This window comes from Telmatherina bonti (genome assembly GCF_933228915.1).
Source record: "Telmatherina bonti genome assembly, chromosome: 9".
Taxonomy (NCBI): Eukaryota; Metazoa; Chordata; class Actinopteri; order Atheriniformes; family Telmatherinidae; genus Telmatherina; species Telmatherina bonti.
In genome coordinates, this window is record NC_136627.1 from 42,001,042 (window position 1) to 42,007,041 (window position 6,000).

Sequence of the window (6,000 nt, forward strand, 5' to 3'; positions counted from 1 at the left end):
AAATGTTCCTGTTTGTCTTTGTGGAAGTTGGGTTGATTCAAGGTCCCAGCTAACTTCTGCACTAGATAAACAGCAGCATCTGTTGCATAGCAACCATGTCGACAACAACAGGCAACAGAAGATAAACAGCAGCATCTGTTGCATAGCAACCATGTCGACAACAACAGGCAACAGAAGATAAACAGCAGCATCTGTTGCATAGCAACCATGTCGACAACAACAGGCAACAGAAGATAAACAGCAGCATCTGTTGCATAGCAACCATGTCAACAACAGGCAACAGAAGATAAACAGCAGCATCTGTTGCATAGCAACCATGTCGACAACAACGGGCAACAGAAGATAAACAGCAGCATCTGTTGCATAGCAACCATGTCAACAACAGGCAACAGAAGATAAACAGCAGCATCTGTTGCATAGCAACCATGTCGACAACAACGGGCAACAAAAGATAAACAGCAGCATCTGTTGCATAGCAACCATGTCGACAACAACAGGCAACAGAAGATAAACAGCAGCATCTGTTGCATAGCAACCATGTCGACAACAACAGGCAACAGAAGATAAACAGCAGCATCTGTTGCATAGCAACCATGTCGACAACAACAGGCAACAGAAGATAAACAGCAGCATCTGTTGCATAGCAACCATGTCAACAACAGGCAACAGAAGATAAACAGCAGCATCTGTTGCATAGCAACCATGTCAACAACAGGCAACAGAAGATAAACAGCAGCATCTGTTGCATAGCAACCATGTCAACAACAGGCAACAGAAGATAAACAGCAGCATCTGTTGCATAGCAACCATGTCGACAACAACGGGCAACAGAAGATAAACAGCAGCATCTGTTGCATAGCAACCATGTCGACAACAACGGGCAACAGAAGATAAACAGCAGCATCTGTTGCATAGCAACCATGTCAACAACAGGCAACAGAAGATAAACAGCAGCATCTGTTGCATAGCAACCATGTCAACAGGCAACAGAAGATAAACAGCAGCATCTGTTGCATAGCAACCATGTCGACAACAACAGGTAACAGAAGATAAACAGCAGCATCTGTTGCATAGCAACCATGTCGACAACAACAGGCAACAGAAGATAAACAGCAGCATCTGTTGCATAGCAACCATGTCGACAACAACAGGCAACAGAAGATAAACAGCAGCATCTGTTGCATAGCAACCATGTCGACAACAACAGGCAACAGAAGATAAACAGCAGCATCTGTTGCATAGCAACCATGTCGACAACAACAGGCAACAGAAGATAAACAGCAGCATCTGTTGCATAGCAACCATGTCGACAACAACAGGCAACAGAAGATAAACAGCAGCATCTGTTGCATAGCAACCATGTCGACAACAACAGGCAACAGAAGATAAACAGCAGCATCTGTTGCATAGCAACCATGTCGACAACAACAGGCAACAGAAGATAAACAGCAGCATCTGTTGCATAGCAACCATGTCGACAACAACAGGCAACAGAAGATAAACAGCAGCATCTGTTGCATAGCAACCATGTCGACAACAACAGGCAACAGAAGATAAACAGCAGCATCTGTTGCATAGCAACCATGTCGACAACAACAGGCAACAGAAGATAAACAGCAGCATCTGTTGCATAGCAACCATGTCGAAACAGTTATTTCCTCTCCAGCTCCGGAGTCAGTGCGGATCTTTGCAGACTATCTGCAGTAACATAGTAAACTCGTTCCCACAGCTCTTCATGATCTAGATGTTCACATCCATGCATCATTGTGTGCTTTGTACGTATACAAAGTTAAACATCTAAAATATTATGTCCTGTTAAGAATAATTTGCCTTCTCTAATTGGCTATTATAGGCTACGAAGCCTAGCATAACCTGGCGGGAAGCGTGTCTACTCTTGTGTTAAGAGCTGCAACACAAATGAATTGGGTTCAATCAACGCAGGTCGAACAGGGTTGCAGCCGCGTCCAGTGGTTCAGCCTCCACGGCAGCTAGGAGCGAAGCCTTCTCTGTTTTAACGGCGACGTCCTCCGGGTCTCTTTGGCCAACAGTCTCCTCAGCACCATGCCTGAGGGGATTACTCCTGATGCGGTGGAGCTGGCAGAGCTGATCTGCTTCATCATCTCCTCCGATGGAGTCAGGACTGTGTGGACCTTCTCCAGCAAATCCTTTGCAGTCAGTTGGCCGGCAGCTCGTGGTCAGCCGCGTACACTGAAACAACAGTCTTTGCTCCAACAGGCTCGCCGTTGGCACGTCTTGTTTTAGTCGTTGAAAGCATTCCCAGGTTCATCTGGACCGTTTCCAGCCACCATGTGGCCCTCGTGGACCACTAACTGGATCAAGTGGGAAAAGCTTCCCAAACTCCCAGGTCCTTCATCGTCATCTTCATATTCGCAGCATTGTCACGAAGTACGGACCGTTAATAAGGATGGTATATTATAAAAGTGAGCGCTGTCTACAGCGCTTTTCAAACAGATTTATTAGCTGCTGTACTTTTCTCTGTGAAAAAAGAAAAGCAATTTCAAAACAAGAATGTGCAAACGGTACCTTGGATTCGGGGATGTTCCAGATGACCTTGACCTGCGTGGGACCCGTTGAACTCTTTCAGCTTTCCAGGTTGAAGGATTCTGTATCCGAGCAGGTAAAGTGTCGCTGCTCCAGACATCAGTAGTCAAACTCACACCTTGTCTAGCTTCCTCACAACGTGCTCCATTAGCTCTTGTTTCAGTCCAGACGGCCGTCTCTCTGACATATTAGCGGCTCAGGACTTGGTATTTCGGTGCCGCGTGAGCCACAACCAGCTGGAATCCCACGCAGGTTACAGAGCACAATCATTTCAGTGGATTTCTCAGACATCTTTCCAGCTGCTGTCCTCTTCTCGTCCCACTGGTTCCTTCCTCTCCCGTCAGCTGACCAGGTTTGTTGTTGCGGCTTCTCCTCCTCTTACTGGCCGCCTCAAACCCTCGGTGTTCGTTTGCATGCTTCATTCGCAAATGTTTAATCACGTTTGAGTTACTGAAACAAGCGGTTTTACTTCCAGCTCTACCAACTTTAAGTAAGTAGCTGCTACTGAAATATTTCCAAATCACCGACATCTTCTACCTTGTGTCACGCTGGTTTGTTTTTCCTGAACATGAAAACGCTGCCACGTTTTTGGCGAAAAGTTCTGGACCAATGGTAAAAGCTGAACACGTGATCTCACAACAGTGAAAGAGAGGCAAGAGAAGTTAAAGGAGCCCTGTTCTAAATTCAATATTAGTGTCGGCAAATGGCATCTGTGCGTTAGTTTTTGTACCCGTCAATACCAATACCAGTGTCTGAGTGCAGTATCGGGACTCGTCCCGATGCTAGTATCGGTGTCGGTGCAACACTATGCGACACCCCTGGGTCAGTTCTCAGGAAGCATGACATTGCCTTCCATTGCTCTGCTGGTGATCTGCAGGTGTACCTTCCATCAAAAAGTCCTTCCAGCGATTCTCTTCAGACTCTGCTAAGCTGCATGACAGATTAAACATGGACAGACTTTCATTTCTTACGATTAAATGAAAGTAAAACAGGTGGTCCTATTTGGTTGCCCTGAGACCTCGGGCCACTTGCACCTTACAACAGATGCCATGCCAGGAGTCTTGGTGTGATCATAGACAACGCCTTTCAGACGGACAAGCAGGGCAGCATGCTGGTCAAGTCCAGCTTTTTCCAGCGAAGACTAATCAGTCAGGTCAAGCCCCATATAACCAAAAGAGACCTTCAGAGAGTCAAACACGCCTTGGTCTCCTCTCGCTCACACTACTGCAACTCCCTGTATGTGGGAATCGAACAGTCGGGACTTCAGTGCCTGCAGCTTGTGCAGAATGCAGCAGCCTGGCTTCTCACTGGTACAAAGAAACATGAGAACATCGGTGCTCTCTTCACTCCACTGGCTTCCAGTCATGTACCGGATTGATTTTAAGATTCTGTTATTTGTTTGAATGGGTCCCAGGTTGTCTGTCTGAACTTATGGAAGCACATCGGCCCTCTAGAGCCCTTCGGTCAGCTCGCCGGATGGTCTGGAAGGTCCCAAACTGAAGAACAAGAGGAGCATTTGCAGCCGTGGCTCCAAACTGTGGAACCCTAACCCTAACTGTGCAGTCTGCCGACAGTCTGTGGACTTAGGTCTAGAAAACACGTTTATCTGCTTTGGCCTTTGGCTGAGCATGATCAGAGGATTGGACTTTATAAGTGTCCCTGCGATGGACCGGCGAGCGGTCCAGGGTGTACCCTGCCTTCTGCCCTGCTGGGAAAGGCTCCAGCTTCCTGCCACCCTTCATTGGATTAAGCGGGTAGAAGAATGAATGATTCTGTGTTTGTGTTTTGTCCTTGTACTTTAGTGTTTTTAATGTTTTTAATTGTCATTTTTATTTTCTCTGTTTATATTGATTATGTAAAGCACTTTGGATGCTATGGCTGTGTGAATGTGCTATAGAAATAAAACCGACATTGACCACGTAGGGCCACGTAGGGCCACGTAGGGCCACGTAGGGCCACGTAGGGCCACGTAGGACCACGTAGGACCACGTAGGACCACGAAGGACCACGAAGGACCATGAAGGACCATGTAGGGAGGGATTGCTGCAGGGAAAGAACCGATAAAGAGCTGTGTGATACTGCCACGAGCAGCCTTCCTCAGATGCACACCCAATCTGTCCGTTTGTCTGGGTAACGATAATCTGTCCATTTGTCAAAATGCTACGCGGACTTTGTGAATGAGGAACTTATTGACTCATTTCAGCGTATGTCCAATCTGTTCAGCCTTCAGATGGACAAACTGACAAGTTTGTACGTGGGATCACATCAGATGTGGAGCCTCCCGCTACAGACTATATCAGCTATGGAAGATCCCAAACCAGTTGGTCAAACTCTCCTACTGGAACCGTGTTGGTAAAGTCATCAACCCCAGAACCCGGTCTCCGGACATATGAGAAGTTACCAAACTTCCACCACCAGGACAACTGAACATATGAGAAGTTACCAAACTTCCACCACCAGGACAACTGAACATATGAGAAGTTACCAAACTTCCACCACCAGGACAACTGAACATATGAGAAGTTACCAAACGTCCACCACCAGGACAACTGAACAAATGAGAAGATACCAAACTTCCACCACCAGGACAACTGGACATATGAGAAGTTACCAAACGTCCACCACCAGGACAACTGGACATATGAGAAGTTACCAAACGTCCACCACCAGGACAACTGAACATATGAGAAGTTACCAAACTTCCACCACCAGGACAACTGAACATATGAGAAGTTACCAAACTTCCACCACCAGGACAACTGAACATATGAGAAGTTACCAAACTTCCACCACCAGGACAACTGGACATATGAGAAGTTACCAAACGTCCACCACCAGGACAACTGGACATATGAGAAGTTACCAAACTTCCACCACCAGGACAACTGAACATATGAGAAGTTACCAAACGTCCACCACCAGGACAACTGGACATATGAGAAGTTACCAAACGTCCACCACCAGGACAACTGGACATATGAGAAGTTACCAAACTTCCACCACCAGGACAACTGGACATATGAGAAGTTACCAAACTTCCACCACCAGGACAACTGGACATATGAGAAGTTACCAAACTTCCACCACCAGGACAACTGGACATATGAGAAGTTACCAAACTTCCACCACCAGGACAACTGGACATATGAGAAGTTACCAAACGTCCACCACCAGGACAACTGGACATATGAGAAGTTACCAAACTTCCACCACCAGGACAACTGGACATATGAGAAGTTACCAAACGTCCACCACCAGGACAACTGGACATATGAGAAGTTACCAAACTTCCACCACCAGGACAACTGGACATATGAGAAGTTACCAAACTTCCACCACCAGGACAACTGGACATATGAGAAGTTACCAAACTTCCACCACCAGGACAACTGGACATATGAGAAGTTACCAAACTTCCACCACCAGGACAACTGGACA

General features: G+C 46.7%; 1 protein-coding gene across 4 annotated transcripts in view; it reads left to right on the forward strand.

The window, feature by feature from the left end:
- dgkd (diacylglycerol kinase delta) overlaps positions 1–6,000 on the forward strand; it is a 214,659-nt gene that overhangs the window by 55,039 nt on the left and 153,620 nt on the right. The gene's annotated exons all lie outside the window — the stretch shown is intronic.